Raw genomic sequence first — 20,555 nt, 5'->3', positions numbered from 1 at the left:
TTCTAATCTATTAAGTTGGGTTTTTTAAAAAAATATTTCTTTCTCCTTTATGTGTGTGAGTGTCTGTGTACATTGATGTCTGTGCACCACATGTGTGCCTGGTGCTCATGGAGTTCAGAAGAGAGCACCGGCTCCCCTGGATCTGTAGTTACAGGTGCATGTGAGCCATCATATGGGTGCTGAGAACCAAATCTGCTGCAAAGGCAGCAACGATTTTTAACTGCCAAGGCATCTGTCTAGCCCCTGTTTGCGGTGATAGTTTTTAATCGTGAACGGCTATTAAGTTTCGTCAGGTGCTTTCTCCTGCGTCAATTGGGATGACTGTGGTTCCTCCCCCTTTTTTAAAATTGGTTTTTCTTTGCTTTTGCTAAAGGTGTTGAATTTGCATCATCTTAGTTAACTTTACAATAACCTAGCAGAGTGTTTCTGTTTTTCTTTTTACTGTTTTTATTGAGCTATATATTTTTCTTTGCACCTCCCCTTTCCTCACCCCTAAAATTGCTTTTTTCTAGACAGTCTTTCTCTGTGTAGCCCTGGCTGTCCTGGAACTCATTCTGTAGACCAGGCTGGCTTTGAACTCAGAGGCCTCTGCCTCCTGAGTGCTGATCCTAAGGTGTGGGATAGCACACCCGGCTTCCCCTTTGTTTTATTAATACAGTATATTGTATTGTGTGAGTTTTAGATGTTTAGCAAACAGTGTTCCAGGAATAATCCCACCTATTTGTTATGTATGATACTGATAAGATGAATTTCATTGCTAGTGTTTTCTTAGTTTTTTATCTCTGCACTTAAGGAAGAATGATTTGTAGTTTCCTCTTTAGAGCATTTTTGTTAATATGAATTATTTTTCAGTATCAGTGTGAATTCCTAGAGACTCTGTGTGTGTATGTGTGTGTGCATGTGTGTGTGCATGTGTGTGCATGTGCGTGTGGACACATGTGTCTGTGTATGTGCATGTGTGTATGCCTGTGCATGTGTGCATGCCTGTATGTGCATGCGCGTGCATGTGTATGTGCATGTGTGTACGTGTCCGTGTGCGCGCATGTGTCTGTGTATGTACGTGTGTGTGCCTGTGTGTGCGTGCGCGCGCGTGTGTATGTGTGTGTGTGCAGGGTGTGTGTGTGTGTGTGTGTGTGTGTGTGTGTGCATGACCACGGCCACCCGTGTCACAAAATTCATGTGGCAATCAGAGGACAGCTGGAGGGAGTTGGTTCTCTATTTTCTCCATGTGGGATCTGGGGCTGGAAATAAGGTAGTTAGGCCCATTGGGAAGTACTCTCACAGGCTCGCAGTCTCCCTAGCTTCCCCCTCGTTATCTGAGATGGGAATCTCTCACCAAGCTTGGAGCATGTGCTTTTGTCAGACTGGCAGGCCATCCAGTCTGAGGGACCCACCTGTGCCGCGGTACAGATGTATGTTACTGTACCCAGCGCTCTTCACGGGTGAAGCAGATTCAGGTTCAGGTCCTCAGGCTTGCGCAGTGGGGATTTCACCCGCTGAACTAACTCCCCAGCCACTTGGGAATCTCTGTGCACCCAGGTTGACCTCAAACTTAGTCCTCTTGCATCAGCCTCATGAGTAGCTGGGATCACAGGCAATTTTCCTTTCTTTTGGTCTTTTTGAGTCACTGTCTTTCTATTCTGCCACTCTGACTGTCCTAGAACTTGCTGTGTAGATCAGACTGGCCTCGAACTCACGGAAATTCTGGTCATCTGCAAGAGCAGAATGTGTTCTTAACTAGTAAGCCATCTCTACAGACTAGGACCACTTGCCTAGGGATGGTGCTGTTCATGGTGGCCTGGACCATCCTACATCCTGTCACTACCGAGTACTGGAATTAAAGGTGTGCACCACCAGGGCCGACTCTATTTAGAATTTTCAATTTCTTCCTGAGTCAGCTTCAGAAGTTTGCATCCTGAACGTCTCCATTTCATCTAAAGGCACATAGCTGTTAATGGTGACCCAGCCAGCACATAGCTGTTAATGGTGACCCATTTTATTGAACTCAGCACTATTTATGATTGTAGTAGCATCTCTTTCATTTCTGATTTTAGTAATTTGAGTTTTATTTCTGCTCTAACCTTCATTTCTGTTCTATTTTAAAAGGTTTTTTACTAGCATATATTAACTATACACAATAATAGGTTTCATTCTGACATTTTCCTTTTTTATGCATATTTTATTGATATTTATCGAGCTCTACATTTTTCTCTGCCTCCTCCCTGCCTCTTCCCTTCCCCCTTCAACCCTCCTGCAAGGTCCCCATGCTCCCAATTTACTCAGGAGATCTTGTCTTTTTCTACTTTCTACTTCCCATGCAGATTATATCTATGTATGTCTCTCTTAGTGTCTGCATTGTTGTCTAAATTCTCTGGGATTGTGGTTTGTAGGTTGGTTTTCTTTGCTTTATGTTTAAAATCCACCTATGAGTGAGTACATGTGATAATTGTTTTTCTGTGTCTGGGTTGCCTCACTGAAAATGATAATTATTTTCCTAGTGTTAAGTATGGATATGCTTGTGTATCCGCATGTGCATGTGAAGGCAGGTGCTGTGGAGTCCGGTAGAGAGCTCTGTATCTTCCGAAGCTGCAGCTGTGGTGGTCATTGGCTGTCTGACGTGGACTAGGAAGCAAATTCCGGTCCTCTGCAAGAGCAGAATGTGTTCTTAACCAGTAAGCCATCTCTCTAGCCCCTTAGCTACCTTTCATACACAGACTAGGACCAACTGCCTAGGGATGGTGCTGTTCATGGTGGCCTGGACCATCCTACATCAGTTAGTAATCAAGAAAATTTCGTCTTTGCAATTTTAATCCAAAGGTGTTCTGTGTGTTTGTTTTTATTTTATTGAGACAGAGTCTCATATATCCCAGACTGGCCTAAAACTCCTGGTGTCGTAGAGGATGGCCGTGGGTTTCTGGTCCTCCTGCCTTCCCCTCTCAACTGCCAGGGTTATAGGCAGAGCAGGTTTCTCTGTAAGTAGCAATTGCCAGCACTGTCGGAATGTCACACAGATCTGCGCTCTGAAGGCTGGTGGGAGTTAAGGAGGTTGTTATTAGCACTCCTGAGCTCTCCACACCTCAGCTCTGTTTTCCTTTCTGAGGCTCCAAGAGATGTGTGACTAGAATCCGATTAAGATCATAGTGGAAATATGGCTCTCAGAAATTGGTCTTCGGAGCAAAGTCTCCTTCAGTGGTGTCTCTGCATCTTGGCAAATAGGTTGAGGGTGAAGTCAAGGCAAACAATTGGATCCGAGGCTCTGGGAGCTGCGGGACGGAGCTGCTTTCCCACTCGGGCTCTACCTTTTAAGAATAAAGGCTGATCCTAAGCTAGCCTAGTTTCTCTCCAGTCTCAAAGTGATACCAAAAACATGTCCCGCCTTTAATCCCAGCACTCGGGAGGCAGAGGCAGGCGGATCTCTGTGAGTTCGAGGCCAGACTGGTCTACAAGAGCTAGGTCCAGGACAGGCTCTAAAAAAGCTGCAGAGAAACCCTGTCTCGAAAAACCAAAAAAAAAAAAAAAAAAAAACATGTCCCGCAGCTCTCTGTATGTGTCACTAGGATGGTTTGCTCCTAAGAATTTATTCTTCTATATTTTCAATAGGAGGTAGGTATTAGATTTCTGAAAACTGTAGGATTTGTTTAAATGAGTCACAGCATTTGGCTAAAATAGAGAAGATTCCATCTGGTGCCTTTGCGTGGTCCCCAGTTCTGTTCTCTGCGAGCTAGAAGGGAAGCAGAACTTGATGTTCCGGGAGTTCACCATGACTTGCCGCGTCACCTTCCAGGCACCAGGCTCTCCTGAGAAACTGTGGGGCCTGCAAGCTCCTGCACTGAGCCGCCATGTTTGGGAGAGTGAGGTGGGGCGGGTAGTGAGCATGAGCTGAGGTCTGCCACCTAATTCCCTGGAGTGCCCTTGAGTCTGCCTCTTGGAGGTTACAAAGAGGAACGTTCACAACAGAGCTGGTTTCCTCAGGACCTTAGCCCACTGTGCCCTCATAATCTCCTCAAGTCCCTCAAGGAGTGAGATGACGCGTCCTGACTGAGGAGGCTCCGGAGTGCAGGTGGCAGTGCCCCAGATCAGGAAGGGTCATGAGAGCACGAAGCTACTTGAAGGAAGGGCATGGGTTTGTGGGGAGGGAGGCCTAGTTCTGATCCTAGCTTTGCCTTGATGTGTTCATTTATCTCGTTGAACACAGTGCTGATGAGATTGACTGCAGTGATGGATGTAAAGGGCTAAAAGTGGCTGGCTCCCTCACCTGATCCCACAGTCTTGCCTGCTCCCTTCCATGCCCTTTTGTCAGTGACAGGTTGCTGTGTTTGGACTGAAGGGTGTGCTGTGAATCAGGACCGCACTACAGAGGATGCTGACACCCTACACAGATCCTGTAGAGTGGAGGCTTCTGCTCTGTCATTAGGTGGGCCTGACTTCTTGGCCTTATCTGCCTCTCCCTGAGCACCTCAGTGGGGCACCTCCATTGCTGGCTCCTTCAGGACAGCTCTCCTGGGACCCTCAAGGTGCTTAGACCCTTCTTTTCTGGTCTCCTGCCTGGTCCTGGAGTCACCCGTCTCTGAGCTAGCTCCCTGAGAAAGTGACCTTGTCTGTAGGACTCATTCATTTTTGCTTGCTGCTGATATGCTGCCTGGCCAGTGTGGGACTAGGTCTTCTTCCAGGGGGGCACTGAAGTGACTATGTGGGCCTGTGAGCAAATGCCACTGGCTTTCCTGGTAGTTACTAGCAGTGCAGTGTAGCTGCTGGAGGTGCTTGTCTGGTTGCCACTGTTGACTATTTCCACAGATGCTGAATTAGCAAATGACTGCATCTTTGCGTGTGTGTGAGGAGGGCTGAGCTGTTGGGCTAGGAAGACCATGAATGCCAGCACTTTGTACTTGGCTCACAGGCAGCCTACCTCATTGCAGGGACATAATAGTAAATTAACTGTTTAGAGCAGTCCCTGCTCTTAGTGCAGTCACAACACCACACAGCAGCCCCTCTATGGAGTCTCACTTTCATCATTTCAGAGAAAACTCCAGTGCTAGCGAGATGGCTCGGCGGAGAAAGTGCTCGCTGTGCTAGCCAGACCCGAGCTCCGTTCCTGGTGATGCCATGAAAGAGAGAGCTGTCTCTCTGTCTGTCTGTCTGTCTGTCTGTCTCTTTCACACACACATACACACATGCTTCACAAATTAATTAAATTAAATAAAAATCTGTTAAAATTAAAAATATTGCTGGATGGTAGTGGTGCACACCTTTAATCCCAGTACTTGGGAGGCAGAGGCAGGTGGATCTCTGTGAGTTTGAGGCCAGCCTGGTCTACAGAGTGAGTTCCAGGACAGCTAGGATTGTTTCACAAAGAAACCTTGTCTTAGAAAAAAATTAAAAATATCTGGGCATGGTGGCCCATGCCCTTAATTCCAGCACTCAGGAGGCTGATGCAGGTTGATCTCTGGAAGTTCAAAGCCAGCCTATAATAGCAAATTTTAGGACAGCCTGGGCTATATAGAAAGATCCTGTCTTAGACAGAGAGGTAGGTAGGTAGGTAGATAGGTAGACAGACAGACAGACAGAAAGATAATAAAAAAATACAAGTAAAGGGGCTGAAAAGGTGATGCAGTGTGGTTAAGGACACTTGTAGGCGGGCAGTGGTGGCACGCACCTTTAATCCCAGCACTTGGGAGGCAGAGACAGGGGGATCTCTGAGTGAAGGCAGACTGGTCTACAGAGTGAGTTCCAGGCAAACCAGGACTACGCGGAGAAACCGTGTCTTAAAAAAGCACACTCCCCCCAAAAAAAATTAAAGAGAGCACTTGTTGCTTTTTTAAATGACCATGTTCAATTCCCAGCATCCACATGACAGCTCACAACCACCTGTAACTCTGGTTCCAGGGGACCCAACACCCTCTTTTGGCCTCCCTGGGTACTATACATGTATATGGTGCACAGACATACATGTAGGCAAAACATCCATATATATAAAATAAAAAAAAATCCTGAAAGAATAATAACTTTTAAAAATCAATAATTTTTTAGAGAAAACTCCATTTTCACTAATAAGTTACTCCCATCTTCCTTTTCCCTGGCCCCCGGCAGTCACTGTTCTGCTTTTTGCATTTGTGCATTTGCCTTTTCTATGAATTTTATATACATGGAATAATGAAATTTGCCCTTTTGTCTTAAGCCTTCTACTTAGCAGGTATTTGGTTTCACTTACAGTGTAGCAGGATCCTGAACTTCATTTCTTTTGCCTTCTTTACTCTGGTAAAATATGCATCATATGGAATTTCAACTTTTTGTGTCCTGCACTTTTGTTTATTATTGTTGTGTGTGCATGATGTATGTGTGGGCCCGTGTCTTATCTCAGTGCTTTTGCAGAGGTCCATGGAGAACTCTGTGCTTTCTTTTTTCTTTTTCTTTTCTTTGTAGGGAGGTTTGAGACAGCTCTGTAACCCAGGCTGGCCTCAAACTCATAGACATCCACCTGCCTCTGCCCCCTGAGTGCTGGGGTTACAGGCATGAGCCTCCATGCCCAGCTTAAGCCATCTAAGGTATGTTTCAGTGGTATTGGGCATGCCCACACTGTTGTGAAGCCAGTCATCTCCAGAGCCCTTCAAGGTCTCAAACAGAAACGACACTGTTCCACAGTAACCCCTCCTTCTCTGGGACCCCGGTGCCAGGGTTTTACTTTGTCTCTAAGAGTTTGGCTAAGTATAGATTTCAGGTACCTTCTATAACATCTGCTCTTTTGCGACTGCTTATCTCATTAGCATAATGTCTTTAGGGTTTATCCATTGTGGCATGTTTTCATTTCCTTCCTCTTTGGGGCCAGGTAACATTTTGCCATATGTGTATATAAAACTTTATCTATTCATCTATCAATGGACACGAGGGTTGTAATACATTTTAGCTGTTGTGATCAGTGCAGAGATCCTTGAATATCTGTAACAGCCTAGTGGACTTCAGAGTGACCCTGAGATGAGATGCTGAGGTTTGGTGAGGATCCTATGTCCCAGGCCTCCCAGCTCATCCCCTTCCTCCCTTAGATGCCCTTCCCTGGGCCCTGGTACAACTCCCAGGATGTTTGTGTGACTCTCCACTCGTATGACTTCTTCAGATGTCTCCCCGCTTCCTCCCCCATGTTCTTCTAAACACCTCTCATGCCCTGGATTTGTCTTCTTGGGTTTTTCCTGCATCTTGGCCATAAGGCAAGTTCCATGAGATGAGCAGCCTTGTCTGCCTACATCGGTGCCAGGTAATCAAGTCTGCAGAGCAGCTCAGTGCCAGGCACCTGCTCCCAAGGAGAAGCTGAGGTGTAGTGGAGCAGCAGCCTTGTAAAAGCCTGATACTCTTCCTCCCCAAGTTTCCCTCCGGTGTCCCTGAGTCTCTATTTCTGATACCCACTCCGTTTCCAGAACCCAGTGTGCCCAGGTCCCCTTCCTCAGACATTCCTTTGACCTTGGAAGCCTGGCCACGCCTGAACATATAGTGTTGTCCTTAGCCTGCCTTTCAGCAAGGCTGTGGGGGCCCCCGATGTAGTTGCCTGATTCACCTGATTTGGGCAGGGGTGGGGTGGGGTGGGCTTTGGGCCTGTGTCGTAAGCCTGGCTCTCAGATCCTGGTCTCCTCCTGTCAAACACAGACCTTACAGCTCATCCTCTTTCTTTTCTCTTAGAGTTCCTGGCTGACTTCACATTGCTTCCCACTTCCCTGAGATTTTGGCATCAGAATCTCAGGCTTCCTGCCCACTCTACTTGCTGTTGAGCCAGGGAAGGAAGGGAGGAAGGCGAAAGCTAATGTTTTCCTCGGTGCCTACTGTGCACCTGGCATCTATATTTCTTATTCTGGCGTGGTCCTGGATTCTGTGTTGGCCCAGGCTGGCCCTGGCAAGGTGATTTCTGGCCTGGGCTGTGTTGTTCAGGGCATTTGCCCTTCCCTTTGGGAGCAGACCTCCATTACTTGGTGGCTATCCCTGTGCCATAGAGAGAATGTGACCACACATGTATTCATGTGCTCATGCATGTATATGTACATGTGAGCATTACTGTCATACACATGCACACACGTTCACGTATGGTATCTCATCAAACATTTTTCTCCAGTATTAATTCTGATTCCAGCTCCGCAGGCTGACATATGGGACCAATTTCTCTCTTCCTCGCCCTCTAAAACAGGGCTTCACTATGTAGCTTAGACTAGCCTAGTACTTTTGGTGTAGTCTAGATTAGCTTTAAAGGGATAGTCCTGCCTCAGCCAACCTCTGGGATTATATATGTTTGTTACCGTGGGTCAAGTACAACAGTGGTTCTCAACCTTTGGGTCGCAACCCCTGGGACTGAATGACCCTTTCCCAGGTGTCTTGTAAGACCATCAGAAAAGGCTGGGTGATGGTGGTACATGCTTTTAATTCCAACACTCAGGAGGCAGAGACAGGTGGATCTCTGTGAGTTTGAGGCTAGCCTGGTGTAGACAGTGAGTTCTAGGACAGCCAGAGCTGTTACACAGAGAAACCCTGTCTCAGAAAAAAAAAAAAAAAACCCACAACACAAGGCCATTGGAAAACACAGATATTTGCATTATATATGTGTGCCACATATGTGTCTGGTGCCTGCAGAGATTAGAAAAGAGTGTCCAGTCCTCTGGAATTGGAGTTACAGGCTGTTGTGAGCCACTGTATGGGTGACTCACTGGGGACTGAGCAAGAGTAGAAGTGTTCTTAACCACTTAACCCTCTTTCCAGCCCCTCAGACATTAGTTTTTGTGAAATTTAAAGCTGAATTACTGAACTTAATGCTCTCACTACGTTAGCTAGGTTCAGAATTGTCCCGAGCCTCTGCTCCCCAGACAAGGAACCCTGGGAAGGCGAGGACAGGGAGACAGTTCCTGTGGCCATAGAGCGTGGGTCCAGGCACTCGAAAGGTATTAATGTTAAGTTGAACTAGATTAAAACCTTAGATGAGAAGTTTTTACCTTACATCAGAGGAAAGATCAGAACCCAGAGCCCCAGCTGGATAGCTCAGAACTGTAAAAGCGGGTGTGGTGATGTAGCTCAGCCAGCGGAGCACTTGCCCAGCTTGCCTGAGGCTCTGGGTTCACTCTGCAGCACATGAACCAGGCATGGTGTTCACACATATAGTCCCAGCACTTGGAGAGCAGAGGCAGGAGGATCAGAAGTTCAGGGTCACCCTTGGCTCCATAGAGAGTTTGAGGCTGGCCTGACTACCTGAGACCCTGAAAAGCCAAAATCCCACAGGGGAAGGACTGGAGCAACGGCTTAGTGGTTAAATGCACTTACTGCTTTTGCAAAGGACCTGGGTTTTGTTCCCAGCACCCACATGGAGATGTCAAACTCCAGTGCCAGGGGACCTATCACCTTCTTCTGACATCCTTTGGAAACAGGCATGCAGAGATATATACAAAACACTCGTACACATAAAAAGAAATACATCTTCTAAAAAAGAAAATTGCGGAGGAAAGACAGTGATTGGAAGAGGGGAAATGAGTCAGCATCCATGCACATTCTCCGGCACTGAGGCTGACAGCATGTGTAACAACAGACACAGCAATGCTGAAGATGGAAAGGTGGCATCTGTGCACATGTCCTTTGATGTTGCAGTGGGTACTGTTTAGAAGAGGGGCTGCTTTTCTGGCTGAAGTGCATCTCATTTACTGTCCTAGGTAGGGTTTCTATTGCTGTGATGGAATACCATGACCAAAGCACGCACGCACATGAACATTCAAGTTCCCATTGCTTCCTGTGTGAAAGGTGGAGTTTTATGGGTAAAAACATTTATTTTTTAAATTCTTTTGACTGTAATAAGTTTGAGCATGCAAAGCAAAGGTCTTATTTCTCCTTGATACTGGTTATCTCTTTTGAAAATCGTTATTGTGTATGTGTATGATTTGGGGGGCATTGCTGTGGTTTGTGTGTGGAGGTCAGAGGACAGCTTCCATGAGTCAGTTTTATCCTGCCGCCATGGGTGCTGGAGACGGAGCACAGATGCAGGCTTGCTGACCCACTCGCTGGTCCCTCCCTGCTGTTTCTAGTGTTAACCACTGTCTTGCTGCAGATCAGTGCTGCAGGTCCTTTGTCAAAGTGGGACTCTTCAGTCTCTGGAAGAAGCCTACTCAAGTGCCCTTGTCCCTGGGCTGCAGGGACAAGTGACACAGTGCTCACAGGGTGTGTGGAGATGGGAAATTCTGACCCCTTCTATAATTTTTGTACATTTCTATTTAATGATGTGGTGTGTGTGTGTGTGTGTGTGTGTGTGTGTGTGTAGATCAGAGAACAGCTTTTCCAGAGCTGGTTCTCCTTTCGTCATGTGGATCCCTGGTACTGAACTTACGCTTGGTGGCAGTGCCTTTATCTACTAAGCCACCTCAGTTCTTCCTTTTGTTTTCTTTCAGAATTAAAACTAAAAACCAATAAATAAATAAATAAATAAATAAGTCAATAGGCAATTCCCCAATTCTTTTTTAAACCATTTTTGAGTCACAAATTTTTTTTTACTCTTAAATAGAAAGAAGCGGAAATATTACTAGTAAGTTTTTCATTTCATTTAATATATAACACAAGAAGCCTTGATCTCTGAGCAATCTCTTTTGTCCTTTAGTTGCTTATTTATGTTTTTTAGTATATGGTATAAAACAGTGCATTTCTTTATAACTTTAAGTTTTCTTTCTTCCTTTCTTTTTTCTTCCTTTCTAAGTAAGGTCTCCCTGGTTGACTAGAAAATCACTGTGTAGCCAAAGCTCACACTTCCATACAGGTGTAGGCTACCGTGCTCAGCTCATGACATTTCATACCTGTATAGTATCACCTTGCTCGCATTTATGCCCCTCCCATTATGTAGAAAAATAACTTATTAACATGGGGTATGCGAAAGTTACTTTGGTGTTTCTTTCCCTGAATGGACAATAGATAACACTCTTATTTGTTTGTTTGTTTTGGGTTTTTGATACAGGAATTCTCTGTGTAGCCCTAGTTGTTCTGGAACTAGCTCTGTAGCCCAGGCTAGCCTTGAACTCACAGATATCTGACTGCCTCTGCCTCCTGAGTGCTGGGGTTAAAGGCATGTGCCACCACTGCCTGTCTAGATATAGTTTTAAATTCTATCGACTCTCCATGAGAATTCATTCAAGGGATCTCAGGCCAGGCAGCCTTATGGTGGAAATCTCAAACAGCAGGCTTTGTGATACATCAGACACCAGGGAATTTCTGGGTTCAGCCCAGACCCCAAGCATCACACATGTTCAGCCCATTCAAGTATCAGAGATACAAACCCTGAGTTATCCCACCAGCTGTGCTGTTGGCCATGTCTTCCTTCCCGTGTCTTGAGGAGAACTGGCCATCTCTGTGGGTTGGAGAGGCATCAGGCTGAGCACTGAGTCTCTCACGAGGCACAGACACTGAAGATAAGGCAGAAACGTAAGGAGTTTTTGGTCCGGGATCTTTTCGTTCTTGGGAACAGTAGGCAGGGGGCTGGGGCTGTGTTCTCTATAGTCACAAAGGCTTTCAGCTTCCATTTGCTTATCTCGACTTCCCAGTTGCAGCAGAATTTGGAAGAGGCTTGTGCACTGTCCCTTTGGTAGAGGCTGTAGTAGAAATTGCAGTAGCTGGGACTTGGGAACAGCTGGCTCAGCTTTATGCAGTGACTTCTGACTTCTAATTAGAGTTTCCTGGCTTCAGGAGCTTCTCCCTGTGGGTCGGGAAACTAGGACAGCACACAGTTCAAAACTGTGCCCGCCGGTGGTGGCGCACGCCTTTAATCCCAGCACTCGGGAGGCAGAGGCAGGCGGATCTCTGTGAGTTCGAGGCCAGCCTGGTCTACAAGAGCTAGCTCCAGGACAGGCTCTAAAAGCTGCAGAGAAACCCTGTCTCGAAAAAAAAAAAAAAAAAAAAAAAAAAAAAAAAAAAAAAACTGTGCCCGCGTGGGATCTTAACACAGATGTATGGAAGCTGGGTGAGGAGCAAGAGGCTCAGTGACCTGGTCATGCCAGGAGCCACGACGCTCCCAGAAGGCTGTGGAAAAGTGACTAGCTAAGCTGGTCCAGGTTGAGGAGTCCACAGAGCTAGCTGGTGGGTCTGGAACCACCTACTCACAACAGAATAGAAGGGCTGGGAAGTTCCTTAGGTCTCAAATGTGTGCTGCAGGTCTGGGCACAGAGAAGCTCTGTAATGTGCACAGGCAAAGTCAGCACCCCAGGCTCAGTGCTTACCAGTGCCCAAAGGAAGAGTTCCTAACACTTGGACCTTCGTTTCTTCTGGTGGTCTATACCAAGCCGTCAGGAAAGCCTAGGAGGTGACAGGGCGAGCCCTTCAAGGAGCTGTTGGCTTGGGTCTCAGTCGCAGGCAGTGACCTGACCTGGATACCTGCCTCTCCTTGCTCCCTTCATCACTGGCCCTTTTGACTCTCAGCAGGAACGCCCACCTGCATGTCTCTGCTGGGATGAGCAGTTAGCCAGGTCAGAACAAGTCGTAGAAGGAGCCCATAGGTACGATGGCAAAGCTACAGCATTCTCCCTTCTACCAAGTCTTACTAGAGAAATCAGCTCTTCCGCCATGGTGTAAAACCCATTCTTTTTCTCAGGTCCTCTGGGAATTTATGAATAATTAATTGGTCAAACCAGAACTTTGTAATAGATGAATAGTATAAACATGTCTGTCTTAATTCACCTAAAAGGAGTCTTTTTTTTTTTTTTTTTTTTTTTTTGGTTTTTCAAGACAGGGTTTCTCTGCAGCTTTTTTAGAGCCTGTCCTGGACCTAGCTCTTGTAGACCAGGCTGGCCTTGAACTCACAGAGATCCGCCTGCCTCTGCCTCCCGAGTGCTGGGATTAAAGGCGTGCGCCACCACCGCCCGGCTAAAAGGAGTCTTAACAGGGTCATTTCCTACAAACCTTTCCTAATTATATTTTTTTTACACTGGTTAATTAAAACAAGCTATGGAACTTGCTTCCTTCAGCTGGCAAGCAGGGACTACACTAGAAAGGTTCAGGGAACCCTTGTCCTCCTGGGGGCTCACATTCTGACCTGAACGACAGAAAGTAAGCCCATAGTATCCTGCAGGGAGGCAACCTTTGCTTCTAACACCTGTGGAGGGTGACCTCAGGGTGGCTTCATACCAGAGGTGTGATTCACCTGGTATGAGCATATGGAAGGCGACCTCAGGGTGGCTTCACACCAGAGGTGTGATTCACCTGGTATGAGTATATGGAAGGTGACATCAGGGTGGCTTCACACCAGAGGTGTGGTTTGCATGGTGCTGTGGAAACATTTGGGTAGCCTCCTGGTGAACTTATGGACATAGATTCAGTAACATACCCGGTTGTCTGTGAGTTTCCAGGCTTCACTCAGGGCTTACATGCAGATGTATGCTTGTGACTAGAGAGAGGCCAGTGTCATAGGCAGAGGGTAGGGGATGGCACATGGTGATGGTCAAACCAACAGGGTTATTTCTCTGTGGACTTCAGGAGGACTGAGAACTGCCAGAATTTTTTTTAAAAGGGTCCAAGTCAGGCAGTGGTGGCCCACACCTTTAATCCCAGCACTTGGGAGGCAGAGGCAAGTGGATCTCTGTGAGTTCAAGGCCAGGCTAGTCTACAGAGTAAGTTCCAGAACAGCAAGAGCTACACAAAGAAACCCCATCTTGGGGATGGAGAGATGGCTTAGAGGCTCTTCCAGAGGCCCTGCGTTCAATTCCTAGCAACCACATGGTGGCTCACAACCATCTGTAATAAGATCTGGCACCCTCTTCTGGTGTGCAGGGATGCATGCAGGCAGAATACTGTATACATGATAAATAAATAAAACTTTTTTTTAAAAAAAGAAACCCTGTCTCAAAAACAACAATAACAAAACCAATATGTGTGGTGTGGTGTGTGCGTGTGTGTACACCTCCTTAGTCACTAAAATTACAAGCCTGTGCTATCACACCCAGCTGACGTCTTAGTCTGAAAGGACACCAGTAATTTCAGAAAATATGGATTGGTCAACCCCCAAACATGTCTTGGTGAAGTCACCAAACTTCAAAAAGAAAGAGTTCTTGTTTATCTGGCACAGGGGTTCTCAGCCCTCCTAATGCTGCAACCTTTAATACAGTTCTTCATGTTGTGGTGACCCCCAACCATACAATTAATTTTTATACTATTATGAATTATAACATAAATATCTGATATGCGACCCCTGTGAAAGAGTTGCTTGATCTCCAAAACGTTGTGACCTACAGGTTGAGAACCACTAGTCTAGAGGGAGAAGGTTAACATATAAAAAAGGAAGATCAGACTGACCCAGCATTCTCCTCCACAGAAGACAGTAGCTGCAGCTGGAGAGTTCAGGGAAGCAAAGTGTGGGCTCAGAGTCTATGTCCAGCTAAGGTGTTGTTTAATTTCAAAGATCACAAAGACACAGGCAAACATTCAAGGACCCAAGATGTGATCGCTGTGAATTCTTTTTGTGTGGATGAATGAATAGGTAATTATTTCTAGGGATAAACTCTGTAGATACCAGCAATAAACCTATGACATAATCCTTAGGCTAAGGAGATTGCATTTAGCACCCACTAACCTGTAAGCAAGCTGTCATTCACATGTCTGTCTGTCTCAGGCACCATGGAGCAAGAGACATTCAGCCTTCAAAGCTAGAGGGAGCTTATGATAGTTGATGCTTTCTGTTTCCCACATACAGAAGGGGAAAACTAAAGAGATGGGGGAAGGGATAGGAAGAGGGGTGGGGAATGGGATTCAGGGAGGGTCAAAGGTAAACACTCCACAAACCATTACTGTATGCCTTCTGGTTTCCTAGCAGGGAATGAATTCGGCAAGAGGTGTGTCTGGCCCAGTTCTGAGTGAAACCCTCTAAAAGCTGCCTATCACTGGAGATATGATTAAGGGTTTGGTTTTGTCCCATGTCATAAATAGTTAAATCCATGACCTTTGTGTCTAATTGAAGGCAATGGTATTTCCCTCTGTGCTTCCTGTCTTAGTCAGTGTTCCGTTGCTATGAAAGACACTGAGTGACACACTTCCTCCAGCAAGGCCACCCACCTCCTAATCCAACTCTTAGGGCCACTCGCTGATGATTACATCAAATGTAGGACCTATGGGGGCCATTCTTCTTCAAACCAACACACTTCTAACTTCTAAAGGTTTTTGGTTCTGAAGGTAAAGGTACTGCATTCAACACACACACACACACACACACACACACACACACACACACACACACACTGGTTCTGAAGGTACTGCATTCAACACACACACACGCACACACACCTACCTACCTAAAAATAGTCTTTTAAAAAAAGACTGGAGATTGGCTATCTCATTGGTGGCTTCTAAACTAGGGCACATGTTGGGTAGGAGGTGGGACAAAGTAGAAAATATGAAAACTATTTATGTCTCCTCACCTCTCTTTTTCTAGCCCAGGCTAGTCTCAAGTTGTGAACATCTCTAAGGATGACCTTGAACTTGTGATCTTCCTGCCCCTACCCGCAGAGTGCTGAGACCACAGTCCTGCACGCACCCTGAGCTGTGCCCAGCACTCTTGTTTGTTCTCTGTCAAGCGTCCTTTAAAACCTTCCTGTCTGGGGGTGGGGGTGGGGGCGGACATTTTATGAATAGTCTAAGAGCATGTAATTGTAGATAAATATTCATGTGTTGGGAGTGCAAAAACATATTTTACTGACAGGATCACATGATTTTTTAAAAGGCAGGAGGTCACTGGCCTATAGGCTGAGTGAGTAAGGGGTACCTTGTGTGGAAACTGGAATCGTTCCTGAGGGGGAACTCCAGGAGTCAGGAGTTGCACCCTGGTGCCCACCGTTGGCTTCACTGCCTCTGCTGCCTTGCCCACAGACCGCCAGGACGGCCCCAAAGGTGGGGGTGTCCAAAGATGGGGGTCCTCCCACAGTGTTTGCCCTGCTGTAATTGCCCATTACTGAAAGGTCAGTCATGAATTTTCGAAAACCTTATTTGAAGCTGTGGGGTTCTTCCAGCTGCCCTGACTTACAGAGTTTCCTTAAGGTCCCTCCCTTCTTGATGAACAGAGACAGCTTATTAATATGAGTCCTTTCTCTTTCAAATGTTCAACTGGAGGCGGTGGGGGGCATGCTCTAGATGCTGCCATGTGGAGCCCACAGCATGGTTTCCCTCTGGCCGCACTCCGGCTCCATTCTTCCCTGTATTTCCTTCCTGTAGGCTCCAGCCCTAACAGGTCCTTGCTGACCACAGTAACCAGAGCAGCTCCTGGCTGCTTTTCACCATGGCCCAGGTGGCCACTTCCTTCCCAGATGTCCTGCTGTAACCTGGGCTGCAGCATCTTTCAGTCGCTAGAATGAATTAGTTCTTTGCTTCTCCCACCAACACACGATGGATTATGTCTCCCAGGAGTGGCATGGATGGGACAGAAAGCTGCAGAGCTTCTTAGGGCTGGTGAGGGACAAGCAGACTGTTTGGCTTTGTGCCCTTCCTGCCTTGGCAAATAGGGTTGAGTTAAAATTATTTGCAAATAGTTAATAGCCCGAAATGTTGAAAGAAAGGAAAGCTGGTAGAAATTGAACGTTTTCATGTCCTTGGCCTTTCTTGGCCATCAATAAGATGCATTTATCTATTGTAGCTGGAGGGATGGCTCAGCGATTAGGAGTGCTGCTCTTGTAGCACACACATTGTGGCTCATAACCATCCTTAACGCCAATTCCTGGGGATCTGATGCCCTCTTCTGGCCTCTTTAGGCACCACACATGCACATGGTACATATACATGCATATAAGCGAAAAGCTCATACACATAAAATAAAAACCTGAAAAAATATTCAGGTGATTTTAGTTTCTGCAGCTGGCTTCCAGTCACCCTTCATATAGGCCCTCTTCCTCTAGCCTGACCCTCTGTGCCTTTGTTTTTTTTTTGTCTGTCTCCCTACCTTGCACATTGTCCTTATTCCAGCACTTCCCAAGAAGCAGCCTCTGGAAGACTGCTGGGAGGAGCATTGCCCTTGGGGGCTTCACCGTGGCCTGTGTCCACAAGTACAGGTCTCTCCTGCACAGGATAGTCCCGCCTGTGGGCACCCCCTCTCATCCTTCTTGCTTCCAGCAGTCAGGTTTTGATGGAGACTTTCGTCTGTATCTGTGAAGGATCTCTGTCCTCAGGCCGATCCTTCCATTTGTGTTATTTTGGGATGCATGTCCAGATAGCCATGACTCCTGAGCTCTGTCATGGCGGGACCTTTCTTAAGCAGGAGGAAGAACTGTGCTGGATTTCGGGAGATCTTGGACTTTCATGGTATGGCGCGTGATCTTCATAGATATAGCCATTTTCTCCTGCGACTCAGCTCTATTCAGGGCAGTGTTGGCTGCTCTCCAAAATGGGGGCTCAGTTTCTTTCTTTTTTCTTTCTCTTTCTGATATAAGGTCTCACTATGTAGCTCTGGTTGTCCTGGAATTCACTTTGTAGATCAGGCTGGCCTCGAACTCACAGAGATCCTGCTGCCTCTGCCTCCCAAGTGCTAGGATTAAACGTGTGCTCCTCCACACCCAGCTATGTGGGGTATTTTCTTCTGTCATTTTTCTGACTGCTCTGTTTCTGGGCTTTTTTCTAAGTCCGTGAATGCTGTTGGGTCCTTCATGTTTTCCTGGACCACCATTCTCTGGGTGGCTTCTGTTCCTGAGAATTGCCTGTGAACTCATTCTTTCAGATAAAAATATCTAGAGCCACGCTGTAAGATTTCTCCTGTTCCCCACGATCTTAAATAAAACCAAACCCAGACTTTTAGTTTTGCTTCTTCACTCCCCACCCCTGAAGGCTTCCTTCTCTGGATTTCCCCATGGGACTGCAAAACAGGAATGTCCTTTGTTGTATCTTTCTATCCCCTAATTCTATAAACTGTCTCCTGGGCAATTCTTTCTTTTCACTGGATTTCCTTCATCATCTTCACTGGGCCACAGAGCCCAAATGCACCTGTTGGGAAAGCGTAATGGCCCAGTTGTTCTGGCTGTCTCCATGTTCATTTTGAGCGTTCCAATGGATTCAGGTAATTGAATAAGAATGCTACAGCACTGCTCTCGGTGCTGGGAGTGCTAGCATCTGACACACGCCTGCCTCCCTCCACCCACACTGAGCATGCTCTGATGGCCCCTCTGGGCCTTTGGACGTATCTTCCGTCTAGCTTGCTATTCCACCTCAGGGAGCATGGCTTGTCCTTTAAGGCCTAGTGTAGAGGTCTCGTCATCTTCCTCAGGACTGTGGCTTGGGACTCGCAGTGATTTGTTTGCACATCTGTTTCTAACCCCAGAGGATTGGATCCCTGTCTGATTTACTTTTTGAAAAATTCATTTTAATTAAATATTCAGCAGGTATTCATAAAGAATATCAGAAGACTTATAAAATATGTATCTGTGTAAAGAGTAACTGAGTGCCTGGCGGCCTGACCTGTACTGTAAGAGTTTATCAACCTCACCTGTGTCCTGCTCTTTGACGTGATGTCAAAATGCTCACTCAGGAACTAATCAGTCAAGTGCCCCACACACAAATTTACAAAGTCTCTTAGTGTTTTCAATAAGCTTATGATTTTGTGTTGGGCTGCGTTCCTAGCCTCCTTAGCTGAACACTGCTGCATATTTCCATAGTCTGAGGTGGGGTATGTCAACAAGATCACGGAGAGAGCAGAGGACCGAGACCAAATACAAAGGTCAGTCAATGTGAACAACTGAAAGAAAGACAAACAGACGGAAGGAAGGAGGAAGGATGAAGGAAGGAAGAAAGGAGGGAGGGAGGGAAGGAAGGCAGGCAAGCTGTTGGAATCTGTTTCCTATGAGCCTGTTGCTAAGCACACTCCATGGGAAACGTTCAGAAGGGGATGTCACTGCCCTGGCGGCGCCCTGCTTCCTGAGCTCACCACACGCCCAGTTCGCGCATCGCCCTTTCATTCCCGTGCACGCACTGATATCTGCTCGCGGAAGCTCATGTGGGTCCTGGGATGCAGTGGGAAGCGAGCAGTCACAGGTCTTTTCTTGGGTCTGTGCCAGTTTGTTCTAGGTCTGCCGTGTGGATAAAATTTCCAAAGAAAGGCTAAATTATGATACAACATTGAGTTTAAAAAGTCACTTTGAGCCGGGCAGTGGTGGTGGAGGCAGATGCAGGCAGAATGCTAGAATAGCCAGGCCTACTGAGAAGCCCTGTCTTCAAAACAAAACAAGTCACTTTGAGCTGTCATGGCGGTTCACGCCTGTAATCATGGCGGGAGGCAAAGCCATGAATCCGAGGCTGGCCTGAGCTACATAAGGGAAGCCTCACTGGTCGCAGCAAACGTGGTCTGTCCCTTTGCTGTCAGCAGCCAGCCAACGGAATACAGGTCACAGCTAGTCTAGAATGTTCTGGGAAGCAACAGGAAACCTGGCCCTTGACTTTTTGTACTCACCCTCTTTCAGACTGGAAGAGAGGTAAATTGGCAGAAACCAACCTGAGTTAGTCCAAGAAGGAATTCAGGAAATTGAATTTTGGCCTGAATGTTTCTTTTACTTCATGGGTCTACCCAACTCTGCAGACAGGTTGTAGTGGGATGGATATGGTGTTAGTCACACTGGGCCTCCTTCAGCGTGTTCTCAGAGGCTGAATTTGAAATCCTATCTGACTTCACACCAATGAAAAATTAACATTGCATCCCACTATCTTAGGTGTGGCTGGGCACCAGGCTTTCTGGAGGGTCTCTGGAAGGAATGAGCAGAGCCCATTGGCCATATTGGCATCACCTCGAGACTTTTTAGTAGTGCAGTCCTGGGCTGGAGATGGCTCAGGGCCTTCTCAGTCACTGCTCTGTTACTATGAAGAGACACCATGACCTCAGCAACTATTATAAGAGAAAGCATTTGCCAGGTGTAGTGGCGCAAGCCTTTAATCTCAGCATTTAGGAGGTAGAGGCAGGCCGATCTCTGTGAGTTCAAGGACAACCTGGTCTACAAAGTGAGTTTCAGGATAAAAGGGCTACACAGAGAAACCCTGTCAAGAGAGAGAGAGAGAGGGAAGAGGAGAGGAGGGCAGAGGAGAGCAGAGGAGAGGAGAGGAAAGGAAAGAGAGAGAGAGCTTTTAATTGATGGCTTGCTTACAGTTTCAGAGGTTTAGTCCAATGTCATGGCAGGGGACATGTTGGCAGGGAGGCAGGTGTTGGAGAAGCAGTTGAGAGCTACCTCCTGATCTGTAGGCAGAAAGAGAAACTGGGAATGACATGGGGTTTTGAAACCCCAAAGCCCAGCTTCGGGGACACACTTCCTCCAACAAGTCCACACCTCCTAATCCTTCTCATCCTTTCAAATAGTGCCACTCCCTGGTGACTAAGCATTCAAATCTTTGAGGCCTTGTGGCCATTCTTATTCAGACCACCACATTGGTTAAGAGTACTGGCTGCTTTTCCAGAGGACCTGGGCTTCATTCCTAGAATCCACATGGCTGCTCATAACCAGGGGATCCAATGCCCTTTTTCGGCCTCTGTGGGCACTGCCCGCAAGTGGTGCACAGACATACACATGCCCGCAAGTGGTGCATGGACATACACATGCAGGCCAAACACTGTAAACATG

General features: G+C 46.8%; 1 protein-coding gene across 1 annotated transcript in view; it reads left to right on the top strand.

Annotated features, from left to right (window-relative positions):
* Bsn (bassoon presynaptic cytomatrix protein) overlaps window positions 1-20,555 on the top strand; it is a 79,069-nt gene that overhangs the window by 22,701 nt on the left and 35,813 nt on the right. The window lies entirely within an intron of this gene.

Source organism: Arvicola amphibius, chromosome 3 (genome assembly GCF_903992535.2).
Source record: "Arvicola amphibius chromosome 3, mArvAmp1.2, whole genome shotgun sequence".
NCBI classification, from domain to species: domain Eukaryota; kingdom Metazoa; phylum Chordata; class Mammalia; order Rodentia; family Cricetidae; genus Arvicola; species Arvicola amphibius.
The sequence above is the reverse complement of the archived record's forward strand: the minus strand, read 5'-3'. Positions and strand labels throughout refer to the sequence as shown.